Genomic DNA, 14,266 nt, shown 5'->3' with positions numbered 1-14,266 from the left:
TCTCTCTCCCCTCCCCCCCCCCTCTCTCTCCCCCCCTCTCTCTCCCCTCCTCCCCCCTCCCCCCCTCTCTCTACCATTACACACATGGAGGATATACAAAGTGTCTGTCAGCAGGAGGCCATTCAGCTCAGAGGCCGCTACAAAACCGCCACTTAGCCCAGTGCTGCGCCGGGACAAAGGGCCGGGGTCAGGGGTCAACCAGCACCCCTCTTTCTCATACAACTCCTCTCTCTCTCTCTCCCTCTTTCTCTCTCCCTCCCTCTTTCTCTCTCCCTCCCTCTTTCTCATACAACTCCTCTCTTTCTTTCTCTCTCCCTCCCTCTTTCTCTCTACCTCCCTCTTTCTCTATCCCTCCCTCCCCTCCCTCTTTCTCATACAACTCCTCGCTTTCTCTCTATCTCCCTCTTTCTCTCTCCCTCCCTCCCTCCCTCTTCTCTCATACAACTCCTCGCCTTTCTCTCTAATCTCCCTCTTCTCTCTCCCTCCCTCCCTCCCTCTTTCTCATACAACTCCTCGCTTTCTCTCTCCCTCCTCTTTCTCACTCTTGGAATCTTCTTTCCCCCCCTCCATCCCTCTCTCTCTCTCTCTCTCTCTCTCTCTCTCTCCTCTCCTCCTCTCTCTCTCTCTCTCTTCTCTCTCTCTCTCCTCTCTCTCTCTCTCCAGGTCTTCTGGGGCCCATTGTCTGAACGGCCTCTTCCACTCGGTCATTCTGTTCTGGATTCCGCTCAAAGCCTTCCAGCACGGTAAGTATCTCCCTGAGACCGTCTTCTGTCTTCATCATGTCTCCCCCCCGTCCCCTCCCCCTGCTCTCTGAATTATAAACATGTGTGAGAGGGAGGGAGGGAGGGGGAGGGAGGGAGGGAGGGAGGGAGAGGGAGACAGAGAGAGACATATACAGAGAGAGAGAGACAGTGAAAGAGAGAGAGAGTTGTGTAAGGAGGTGAATGTATGCTGTAAACATGTGTGTGAGAGGAGGAGAGAGAGAGAGAGAGTCGCTAACAAGTGTGCACATGGGCGAGTTGGTGTGTGTGTGTGTGTGAGTGAGTGCACACCACGACACACCTAAAGGCCCAATCTGTGATCCAAGTGTAAACAGGTGGGTACTAGCCACAATGTTGACTGTTCCATCCAACTCTCTGACTCCCTAGTTGGGTGACTGTTAGTCGAGGACTCACACTAGACCACAGATAAATAATATGTATTTGTAGATTTTGTCAAATCTTTGTTCATGTTGGTAATATTTGTAAATACATCTTATTTTAAACCTACAGATGAAAATACAGATTGGACTATACACAGTACATTTACAATAATATGTGCCAAAAAGAAAATCAAGATTGGGGCTTTAAATGCATATTCACACTTGGTCATAGATTGTGTGTGTGTGTTCGTGCGTGTGTGTTCCTGTGTGTGTGTGTGTTTGCGCGCGCGCTCCTGCATGTTGTGTTCAAGTGTGTGTCTGTGTGTCTGTGCGTGTGTGTTCCTGTGTGTGTGTGTGTGTGTGCGCGTGTGTGTTGCTGCATGTGCGTGTGTGTGTGTGTGTCTGTGCGTGTGTGTTCTGTGTGTGTGTGTGTGTGTGTGTGTGTGTGTGTGCGTGTTCCTGTGTGTGTGCACTGGGAGAATAGGCTCTGAGCTGTGGGTGCTGGCGTCCAGAGTCCTGGACCACACAGGCTCCGGCCTGCACTGCACTCCAACACAAAAGCACCGAGCCCCTTCAGTCTTGACGGACAGGCTGTCAGCAAAGCTTCAGCGCACACATAGACATGTGACCAGCCAGAGGAGAAGAAAAGAGGGGGAGAGCAGAGCCTCTCGTTTCTCTCTCTCTCTCTCTCTCTCTCTCTCTCTCTCTCTCTCTCTCTCTCTCTCTCTCTCTCTCTCTCCGTCTCTCTGTCTCTCTCTCTATCTCTCTCCGTCTCTCTCTGTCTCTCTCTGTCTTTCTCTCTGTGTCTCTCTCCGTCTCTCTCTCTCTCTCTCTCTCTCCGTCTCTCTCTGTCTCTCTCTCTCTCTCTCTCTGTCTTTCTCTCTGTGTCTCTCTCCGTCTCTCTCTCTCTCTCTCTCTCTCTCTGTCTCTCTCTGTCTCTCTCTCTCTGTGTCTCTCTCTGTGTCTCTCTCTGTCTCTCTATGTCTCTCTATGTCTCTCTATGTCTCTCTCTCACTCTCACTGTCTGTCTGTCTCTCTCTCTCTATCTCACTGTCTCTCTCTCACTTTCTCTCTATCTCTCTCTCTCTCTCTCTCTCTCTCTCTCTCTCTCTCTCTCTCTCTCTCTCTCTCTCTCTCACTGGCTAGTCGCACGCCACACATAATTCAGCCCCCCCCACCCCCCCCTCCCCCCAGCACGAGGCCCTACTGGAGGAGCTGTTCGCTCTGTACTCTCAGTTTTATTCACATAGGAGGCGCGGCGCTAACTATGTTGTCTTTGGGAGGTTTCTTTGAGCAGAAGTTGAATTTCCCTCTCGTCTCCGTGACTCGATGTGAATAACACCATTTTGTCAGTAGAGCCGTCTGGTTTCCCCCCTTTTTTTAATTCCTTTTAATTCTGTTTTGATACAAACGTGTCGAAATGTTCTATTTCTAAGTGTGATTAATGGGCTAATTCTGCGTCCCTGCCCCCGGTCCCTCAACAGATGGCTTCTAATAACATCCCAGACCCGTTACGTAAAACACTGAGCGGCCAGTTCAGCCCCGGTCCACCAGCGCTAATGGAAGTCAAAGGCCTCTGTCCTTCTATAGACACTCAGCCATGCGTCTCTAATGTGGTATTTTACAATACAGCATGTAGGCTGCTGTACTCCACCAGTATACCCACCACCCCCCATCATTAGCTTATCCTAATGGAGCATGGTGCACCACTGACAGACTGGGAGGGACAGAAACAGAGACGCAGTCCCCTTCTAACAGAGACCCCTTCTAACAGATACCTTCTAACAGAGACCTGGTCCCCTTCTAACAGAGACCTGGTCCCCTTCTAACAGAGACCCTTTACAGACCTTCTAACAGAGACCCCTTCTAACAGAGACCCCTTCTAACAGAGACCCCTTCTAACAGAGACCCCTTCTAACAGAGACCCCTTCTAACAGAGACCCCTTCTAACAGAGACCCTTCTAACAGAGACCCTTCTACAAGACCCCTTCTAACAGAGACCTGCTCCCCTTCTAACAGAGACCTGCTCCCCTTCTAACAGAGACCTGCTCCCCTTCTAACAGAGACCTGCTCCCCTTCTAACAGAGACCTGCTCCCCTTCTAACAGAGACCTGCTCCCCTTCTAACAGAGACCTGCTCCCCTTCTAACAGAGACATGGTCCCCTTCTAACAGAGACCTGCTCCCCTTCTAACAGAGACCTGGTCCCCTTCTAACAGAGACCTGGTCCCCTTCTAACAGAGACCTGCTCCCCTTCTAACAGAGACCTGGTCCCCTTCTAACAGAGAACTGGTCCCCTTCTAACAGAGACCCCTTCTAACAGAGACCTGCTCCCCTTCTAACAGAGACCTGGTCCCCTTCTAACAGAGAACTGGTCCCCTTCTAACAGAGACCCCTTCTAACAGAGACCTGGTCCCCTTCTAACAGAGACCTGCTCCCCTTCTAACAGAGACCTGGTCCCCTTCTAACAGAGACCTGCTCCCCTTCTAACAGAGACCTGCTCCCCTTCTAACAGAGACCTGGTCCCCTTCTAACAGAGACCTGCTCCCCTTCTAACAGAGACCTGCTCCCCTTCTAACAGAGACCTGCTCCCCTTCTAACAGAGACTTTCTAACAGAGACCTGGTCCCTCATTTATCAACAATTCTTAGAAAGTGTTATATTTTTGTTCTTAAGCACAGAATTTAGAATGTGTGTACGCACAGAAAAATCGGGATTCATCACACGTGCGTACACGGGTCGTACTCACACTCTGTGTTGATAAATACCATTAAGTTCTACGCTCCGCGCTCGTGCACAATTTTAAGTATTTGCATATAGCACCGCCCGTAATTAACCATATAGGGTAATGGAACACCCCCATGAAATGTGGAAAAATGGACTAAGCCGAGCGAAGCGTGTTATGGGAGAAATACGAGACAGGCTGACAGACATGTACACGTACGGTGATGTCGGATATGATATCTGTTAACTTAAAGACCATATTAACTAATAAAGACCGTGCTGGAATATGACTGCCTTTTTACGTTTCGTTCGATTAATACCTAGGGATTAAAGTTCTCCTCAATTTTATTCCAAATCTAAATTTTCTACCTTCTGCATATGATTTGCAGAGGCATACAATCTATTTTGATGTCGGTATTGGGTAGCCTATATAAACAATAATACGAGAGCATATACAAGGACAATGAATGGCCATGTATAGCCTGCCTATTATGTGATCAATACAAACTTGAACTTGAATTCCATCATGTCTGTGTGCGGGTCTGCAGGAGCAATGTAAATAAGAACGTGCACTGAAAAGTTACAGTATGTAGTTGGTTGATTATTTGTATGACAGTCAGTAAACCCTTGCAAAAAGTATCAGTTTTATTTAATGAATTGAAAACATGCAGCATGCCTTTCCTCCCGGCAGCAACGACATGTATCAGGCAAATGCGCATCACTGAGTGGAATCCCTTTCTATTCACATAACTGCATTTGTGATGGAGCTTTGACAGCTATAGTAACAGTCTATTGCTCGATCCATCTCCAATATCACGATGGACCGTGCCATGATGTAGCCTATGTATAGCCTGCCTATGTGATCAATAAAAACGCGAACTTGAATCCCATCATATTTATATGTTGTGTCTGTCCACTATGTTTGTTACTTTGTTATTTCCCCCCCCTATCTATGTAAAGCAACCTTGGGTCTCTTGAAAGGCGCTATATAAAATGAAGCTATTATTATTATTGTTATTATTATTATTATCACGTCTGTGCGCGGAGCTCACAAATAGACTGTCTTTTAGTCTCAGTGAAGTTTCAACGGAGGTAATCTATTCTAACCAACAAATTGAAGTAGAAAGCATTTTGTTGTGACCAATCTTATTTGGAAACATGACACAAAATAATAGTATTTCGCTTTTTATTTTAAACAATATTTAATCGCGTTTGGAGGTGGGTGTTCTGAGTCTGCCCCCCCCCGTGCCAAACAAGCAGGCCAACCTCTTGTTCGCACGTAAGCCTGTTATAATTACACTACTGTCGCTATTTTACAATGAACTATAATGAATTACGGGACATACAGAAGTTGAACACGCCAGTGTTGGAAGTAATGCACGGAAGCTTATTTCCGCGTTGCAGTCTGCAATATTCATATTCTACCGCCGGGCGCCAGGTACGCAAGGCCGGAGCTGTGCGTAGATATACGCACAAAGTGGGCGGCTACGTGGCGTAGTGGGCAAGGCACTCGCCACGAAATGCTGGAGACGCTGGGCTCGTCAGTTCGAGCCCAGCGCTCCACATTTGCTTTCAGTTTAGCTGGTCGTTCATACTAATACACATTGGCCGTATTACGGGGAGGGAAACTGAAGGGTGGGGATCGGGCGTTGTGGACAGCGACTCCTACAGGTCGGTTGGTGCGCCTGCGCAGTAGAATCAGGAAGTGTCGGGGGCAGCGTGAGCCTCCCACGCGTTACTCCTCGCCACTGAGAGATCGAGCTGCGCAGGTGAAAAGATGCGACTGCTGTTACCTCAAGTACCGGAGGGGACTTGTGCTATGTATGACTTAGTCCACATTGCAGCCGGCTTGTGGGAGGCAAGAAACAGCGTCCGTGACAGGGGAGGGTTGAATTGGATGATACGAAATTAGGATGGGAGAAAAAATAGAAAATGGGAGAAAAAGTGGATAAAAAAAATATATATATATATACGCACAAAGTCAAGCACACGTTCAAATTGATAAGTCCCACACTTTGCTTAGAAACGATCGTACGCACGGGTTACGCACATATCTGTGCGTACGCAACGTTGATAAATGAGGGCCCAGGTCCCCTTCTAACAGCATCTGTCCCGGCTTCTCTCCGCAGATACGGTGTTAGGCAGCGGACAGACCACCGACTATCTCCTCTTAGGCAACATGGTTTATACAGTAAGTGTTCTTTTCTTCCTGCTTCCTGTCGAGAGTCGAGGGCGTCTCTGACGAGATGAGTCTTTCATCTTAAAGGAACACGCCGCCATTATGGGATGTGCTTACCGTCTTCTCCTGGGTCACACTAGAAGATTAGATACCAGTTTCCTCTCGTTCAGTACGTGCTTTCAGTAGAAAGCTATCCGGCTGCAAGCTAGCCTAGTTTAGCACAAATTAATGGAAGTGGATACGGACCAGCTACGTAGCCTAACTGTTGTCCAAAAACACCTCTCCCAGAGTGTTAAGCTAGTAGGGGTGGGAATCGCCAGAGACCTCACGATACGATACTATTGCGATACTTGCGTCACGATACGATAGTATCGCGATACTAAATATATCGCGATACGCTGAGTATTGCGGGGGAGAAGTCTTTTTTGAATTTTTTATCAGATTTTATTTATTACCTTTTTTCAACTGCAAAGTAAAACTTTGTCAACATGTTTTATCTAATAAAATAAAGTTCAGTCTGTTCATCTCACTTAAATCATTTTTATTGCAGAACATGGTATTTTCTCAAGCAGACAGATGTCAACACTGTAATCTATGTTGCATGTACCTGACAAACTGAACTGTTTGTATTACAGTCATATTCAGACTTAACTGAATGCACATGTGTGTGTGTGGACTACTGTACTATTACAGGTATTGAAATGAACAATGCAACTTCCTTATAAATAAAATTTAAATATCGATACTTGGCGTCCCTGTATCGATACAGTATCGCCACGCAAAGTATCGCGATACTACTACGTATCGATTTCCCCCCCCACCCCTATAAGCTAGGCTAGTGGTCCGTATCAGATTCCATTCATTTGTGCTAAGCTAGGCTAGTTTATAGCCGGATAGCGTTCTACTGAACGCACAGAGAGGAAATAGGTATCTTATCTTATTGTCTGGAGAAGACGGTAAGTGCATTTCCCATAATGTTGGTCTGTTCCTTTAATACTTAAGAAGCTGTGTTTCAATGTTGAAGTTGTAGTGGTTTTAAGATGAACCTCTAATCGGAGGAGCGCAGTGTCTTTGAGCACAGTGTCTTTGAGCACAGTGTCTTTGAGCACAGTGTCTTTGAGCACAGTGTCTTTGAGCACAGTGTCTTTGAGCTCAGTGTCTTTGAGCGCAGTGTCTTTGAGCACAGTGTCTTTGAGCTCAGTGTCTTTGAGCACAGTGTCTTTGAGCACAGTGTCTTTGAGCACAGTGTCTTTGAGCACAGTGTCTTTGAGCACAGTGTCTTTGAGCACAGTGTCTTTGAGCTCAGTGTCTTTGAGCTCAGTGTCTTTGAGCTCAGTGTCTTTGAGCTCAGTGTCTTTGAGCACAGTGTCTTTGAGCACAGTGTCTTTGAGCACAGTGTCTTTGAGCACAGTGTCTTTGAGCACAGTGTCTTTGAGCTCAGTGTCTTTGAGCACAGTGTCTTTGAGCACAGTGTCTTTGAGCACAGTGTCTTTGAGCTCAGTGTCTTTGAGCACAGTGTCTTTGAGCACAGTGTCTTTGAGCACAGTGTCTTTGAGCTCAGTGTCTTTGAGCACAGTGTCTTTTGAGCACAGTGACTTTGAGCTCAGTGTCTTTGAGCACAGTGTCTTTGAGCACAGTGTCTTTGAGCTCAGTGTCTTTGAGCACAGTGTCTTTGAGCACAGTGTCTTTGAGCACAGTGTCTTTGAGCTCAGTGTGATTTGACTTCATGATTTTTCTTTTTCTCTCTAGTTTGTGGTCATCACAGTTTGTCTTAAAGCTGGTCTGGAGACGTCCTCCTGGACCATGGTGAGCTGACATCTCTCTCTCTCTCTCTCTCTCTCTCTCTCTCTCTCTCTCTCTCTCTCTCTCTCTCTCTTATCTCCTTCCGTTTCCCCTTCTCTTTATGGGTCCACAGATGCTTGTAACATCCTATCTCCACCCCCCTCCCCCCTTATCTTTTAATCTCTCTGTCCGGTCCCAACCCTGCTTCGCTTTTCATCAGCCTTGTGACTGTAATACCAGTCTGGCAGCTGCTTCAGGTTGTGATGTAGTGTAGTATGTAGTGTAGTATGTAGTGTAGTGTAGTATGTAGTGTAGTGTAGTATGTAGTGTAGTATGTAGTGTAATGTAGTATGTAGTGTAGTATGTAGTGTAGTATGTAGTGTAGTAAGTAGTGTAGTATGTAGCGTAGTATGTAGTGTAGTATGTAGTGTAGTATGTAGCGTAGTATGTAGTGTAGTATGTAGTGTAGTATGTAGTGTTATGTAGTGTAGTATGTAGTGTTATGTAGTGTAGTGTGTAGTGTAGTGTGTAATGTAGTATGTAGTGTAGTAAGTAGTGTAGTATGTAGTGTAGTATAGTGTAGTATGTAGTGTAGTGTAGTATGTAGTGTAGTATGTAGTGTAGTATGTAGTGTAGTATATTGTAGTGTAGTATGTAGTGTAGTGTAGTATGTAGTGTAGTATGTAGTGTAGTGTTGTGTGTAGTATGTAGTGTAGTATGTAGTGTAGTGTAGTATGTAGTGTAGTATGTAGTGTAATGTAGTATGTAGTATAGTGTAGTGTAGTATGTAGTGTAGTATGTAGTGTAGTGTTGTGTGTAGTGTAGTGTAGTGTAGTGTTGTGTGTAGTGTAGTGTAGTATGTAGTGTAATGGGTATTTATTCAGCATGTGCAGGAAGACTCAAGTTCAAGTTCAAGTTTCTTTAATAGTTGTCATACAGAAGTACAGAATACTTTTATACAAAATGCTTCTTACTGTTACGCTCCAGAGACTGTGCAAGACAAGATAAGTATGAAATAAAATAACAAAGTATAGCATGTAAATTAGAAGTAAAAAAATTAGGTCACAGTGTTCAGTATAGACATATGTACAATGTTCGATGCAGAATAGACGTAAATGAGTTACCATATAATATACAATACTGTGTAGTGTACTAATATACAATACTATATAGTGCAAGGCAGAAATAGGATGAGGTGCAATTTAGGTACAATTTACAGTAGGTGTACGAGTTGTAGTGCAAATCCTTTATCAATAAATATAAAGTGTGTTTGTGTGATCTAAAGTGTGGAGAGTGGGTGCTGCAGTGTGTTGTTTGTTTAAGTGAGTGTGTGCGTGTGGGTGTGTGTGCTGTGTGCATTTGATGGTTGTTGCATAGTGTTTATTGTTCGTTTAGCAGCCTGATGGCCTGGGGATAGAAGCTTCTTCTGAGTCTTTCTGTGCTTGCCATGAGACTCTGGTATCGCTTGCCTGACCGCAGCAGTTCAAAGAGGCAGTTGTTCGGGTGGCTCGAGTCCTTAATAATTCTCTTAGCCTTCCCCTTGCACCGCTTGTTGTAAATGTTCTGGAGGGTGGGAAGCCCCCCTCCAATTGTGCGTTCGGCTGAACGTGTCACTCTTTGTAGTCTGCTACGGTCTTGTGCAGTGCTATTCCCAAACCAGGAGGTGATGTTGCCAGTCAGGATGCTCTCTATTGTACATGAGTAGAAGTTCCTAAGGATCTTCTGACTGACTTGGAACTTCCTTAGGCGCCTGAGGAAGTAGAGGCGTTGTCGTGCCTTCTTCACAACACTGTCAATGTGTGTGGTCCATGTCAAATCCTCGGATATGTGGGCTCCGAGGTACTTGAAACTGTTCACTCTCTCAACCGGTGCCCCGTCGATGCTGAGGGGGCTGTAGTCCTTGACCCCCGACCTCCTGACGTCCACAATCATCTCTTTTGTTTAGCTGACGTTCAGGGTGAGGCAGTTCTCCTGACACCACTGTGACAGATTCTCTACCTCTTCCAGGTAGGCCCTCTCGTCGTTGGCAGAGATTAGGCCCACCACTACTGTGTCATCAGCAAATTTGATGATGGTGTTGTTGTTCCGCTGTGCTACGCAGTCATGTGTGTACAGGGAGTAGAGGAGGGGGCTCAGAACACAGCCCTAGGGGGCCCCTATGTTGAGCGTGATGGATGAGGAGGTGCAGTTGCCTGCTCTTACCACCTGGGGTCTGCCCGTCAGGAAGTCCAAGACCCACTGGCAGAGGTCATAGTTCAAGCCCAGGTCCCTGAGCTTGGCTATGAGTTTGGAGGGGACTATGGTATTGAATGCTGAGCTGTAGTCGATGAACAGCATTCTCACATAGTTCCCCTGCCTCTTGTCCATCGGTGTCTTGTTCTACATTCTAGTAAATGTAACATTACAGGAATTTGTCTCGGCTGAATTGATGTGATTCAAAAAGACTAAAACACTAAATCATATCTCAGACGGGGTCCCTGAGACCGAGTCCTCACAGAGGGGGGTCTGCAGCTTCATGGTCCCTGAGACCGAGTCCTCACAGAGGGGGGTCTGCAGCTTCATGGTCCCTGAGACCGAGTCCTCACAGAGGGGGGTCTGCAGCTTCATGGTCCCTGAGACTGAGTCCTCACAGAGGGGGGTCTGCAGCTTCATGGTCCCTGAGACTGAGTCCTCACAGAGGGGCGTCTGCAGCTTCATGGTCCCTGAGACTGAGTCCTCACAGAGGGGGGTCTGCAGCTTCATGGTCCCTGAGACCGAGTCCTCACAGAGGGGGGTCTGCAGCTTCATGGTCCCTGAGACCGAGTCCTCACAGAGGGGCGTCTGCAGCTTCATGGTCCCTGAGACTGAGTCCTCACAGAGGGGGGTCTGCAGCTTCATGGTCCCTGAGACCGAGTCCTCACAGAGGGGGGTCTGCAGCTTCATGGTCCCTGAGACTGAGTCCTCACAGAGGGGCGTCTGCAGCTTCATGGTCCCTGAGACTGAGTCCTCACAGAGGGGCGTCTGCAGCTTCATGGTCCCTGAGACTGAGTCCTCACAGAGGGGGGTCTGCAGCTTCATGGTCCCTGAGACTGAGTCCTCACAGAGGGGCGTCTGCAGCTTCATGGTCCCTGAGACTGAGTCCTCACAGAGGGGCGTCTGCAGCTTCATGGTCCCTGAGACTGAGTCCTCACAGAGGGGGGTCTGCAGCTTCATGGTCCCTGAGACTGAGTCCTCACAGAGGGGGGTCTGCAGCTTCATGGTCCCTGAGACTGAGTCCTCACAGAGGGGCGTCTGCAGCTTCATGGTCCCTGAGACCGAGTCCTCACAGAGGGGGGTCTGCAGCTTCATGGTCCCTGAGACCGAGTCCTCACAGAGGGGCGTCTGCAGCTTCATGGTCCCTGAGACTGAGTCCTCACAGAGGGGGGTCTGCAGCTTCATGGTCCCTGAGACTGAGTCCTCACAGAGGGGCGTCTGCAGCTTCATGGTCCCTGAGACTGAGTCCTCACAGAGGGGCGTCTGCAGCTTCATGGTCCCTGAGACTGAGTCCTCACAGAGGGGCGTCTGCAGCTTCATGGTCCCTGAGACTGAGTCCTCACAGAGGGGGGTCTGCAGCTTCATGGTCCCTGAGACTGAGTCCTCACAGAGGGGGGTCTGCAGCTTCATGTGCATCAACTTTTATTTAAACAGGTGGATGTCTTGAGTCTGAGGTCTCTTTTTCAAGAGCAACCTGTGTACAACAGACATAAAAACAAAACATATTGTACAATAAACATAGAGACATGTTGTACAATAAACATAAACACATGTTGTACAATAGACATATAAAAACATATTGTACAATAGACATATAAAAACATATTTTACAATAAACATAAACACATATTTTACAATAGACATACAGTATAAAACATATTGTACAATAGACGTAAAACATATTTTACAATAGACATAAAACATATTTTACAATAGACATAAAACATGTAGTGGATACAGACCACCTAACACTCTAACTTACCATCTTTAGATAATAAAGTACTCGACCTCTACTGTCTTTAACTATGAATGAACACAACACTCTAACTTACCATCTTTAGATAATAAAGTACTCAACCTCTACTGTCTTTAACTATGAATGAACACAACACTCTAACTTACCATCTTTAGATAATAAAGTACTCAACCTCTACTGTCTTTAACTATGAATGAACACAACACTCTAACTTACCATCTTTAGATAATAAAGTACTCAACCTCTACGGTCTTTAACTATGAATGAACACAACACTCTAACTTACCATCTTTAGATAATAAAGTACTCAACCTCTACTGTCTTTAACTATGAATGAACACAACACTCTAACTTACCATCTTTAGATAATAAAGTACTCAACCTCTACTGTCTTTAACTATGAATGAACACAACACACTAACTTACCATCTTTAGATAATAAAGTATTCAACCTCTACTGTCTTTAACTATGAATGAACACAACACTCTAACTTACCATCTTTAGATAATAAAGTACTCAACCTCTACTGTCTTTAACTATGAATGAACACAACACTCTAACTTACCATCTTTAGATAATAAAGTACTCAACCTCTACTGTCTTTAACTATGAATGAACACAACACTCTAACTTACCATCTTTAGATAATAAAGTACTCAACCTCTACTGTCTTTAACTATGAATGAACACAACACTCTAACTTACCATCTTTAGATAATAAAGTACTCAACCTCTACCGTCTTTAACTATGAATGAACACAACACTCTAACTTACCATCTTTAGATAATAAAGTACTCAACCTCTACTGTCTTTAACTATGAATGAACACAACACTCTAACTTACCATCTTTAGATAATAAAGTACTCAACCTCTACTGTCTTTAACTAGGAATGAACACAACACTCTAACTTACCATCTTTAGATAATAAAGTACTCAACCTCTACTGTCTTTAACTATGAATGAACACAACACTCTAACGTACCATCTTTAGATAATAAAGTACTCAACCTCTACTGTCTTTAACTATGAATGAACACAACACTCTAACTTACCATCTTTAGATAATAAAGTACTCAACCTCTACTGTCTTTAACTATGAATGAACACAACACTCTAACGTACCATCTTTAGATAATAAAGTACTCAACCTCTACTGTCTTTAACTATGAATGAACACAACACTCTAACTTACCATCTTTAGATAATAAAGTACTCAACCTCTACTGTCTTTAACTATGAATGAACACAACACTCTAACTTACCATCTTTAGATAATAAAGTACTCAACCTCTACTGTCTTTAACTATGAATGAACACAACACTCTAACTTACCATCTTTAGATAATAAAGTACTCAACCTCTACTGTCTTTAACTATGAATGAACACAACACTCTAACTTACCATCTTTAGATAATAAAGTACTCAACCTCTACTGTCTTTAACTATGAATGAACACAACACTCTAACTTACCATCTTTAGATAATAAAGTACTCAACCTCTACTGTCTTTAACTATGAATGAACACAACACTCTAACGTACCATCTTTAGATAATAAAGTACTCAACCTCTACTGTCTTTAACTATGAATGAACACAACACTCTAACATACCATCTTTAGATAATAAAGTACTCAACCTCTACTGTCTTTAACTATGAATGAACACAACACTCTAACGTACCATCTTTATATAATAAAGTACTCAACCTCTACTGTCTTTAACTATGAATGAACACAACACTCTAACGTACCATCTTTAGATAATAAGTACTCAACCTCTACTGTCTTTAACTATGAATGAACACAACACTCTAACTTACCATCTTTAGATAATAAAGTACTCAACCTCTACTGTCTTTAACTATGAATGAACACAACACACTAACTTACCATCTTTAGATAATAAAGTAGTCAACCTCTACTGTCTTTAACTATGAATGAACACAACACTCTAACTTACCATCTTTAGATAATAAAGTACTCAACCTCTACTGTCTTTAACTATGAATGAACACAACACTCTAACTTACCATCTTTAGATAATAAAGTACTCAACCTCTACTGTCTTTAACTATGAATGAACACAACACTCTAACTTACCATCTTTAGATAATAAAGTACTCAACCTCTACTGTCTTTAACTATGAATGAACACAACACTCTAACTTACCATCTTTAGATAATAAAGTACTCAACCTCTACTGTCTTTAACTATGAATGAACACAACACTCTAACTTACCATCTTTAGATAATAAAGTACTCAACCTCTACTGTCTTTAACTATGAATGAACACAACACTCTAACATACCATCTTTAGATAATAAAGTACTCAACCTATACTGTCTTTAACTATGAATGAACACAACACTCTAACTTACCATCTTTAGATAATAAAGTACTCAACCTCTACTGTCTTTAACTATGAATGAACACAACACTCTAACTTAC

At 44.4% G+C, this 14,266-nt stretch overlaps 1 long non-coding RNA gene across 1 annotated transcript; it reads left to right on the top strand.

Annotated features, from left to right (window-relative positions):
* The first annotated feature begins 645 nt into the window (after positions 1 to 645).
* On the top strand, positions 646 to 7,853 carry LOC311248720. The gene is made up of 3 exons (XR_014620974.1): positions 646 to 743; positions 5,992 to 6,053; positions 7,791 to 7,853. It is a non-coding gene; the product is annotated as an uncharacterized lncRNA (long non-coding RNA).
* The last annotated feature ends 6,413 nt before the right edge of the window (positions 7,854 to 14,266 follow it).

The sequence above is a fragment of the Notolepis coatsorum genome (genome assembly GCF_963971535.1).
Source record: "Notolepis coatsorum genome assembly, contig: SCAFFOLD_1549, whole genome shotgun sequence".
In the NCBI taxonomy this organism is placed as follows: Eukaryota; Metazoa; Chordata; class Actinopteri; order Aulopiformes; family Paralepididae; genus Notolepis; species Notolepis coatsorum.
Note: the sequence above shows the minus strand (reverse complement) of the source record. Positions and strands in the feature narration are given on the sequence as shown.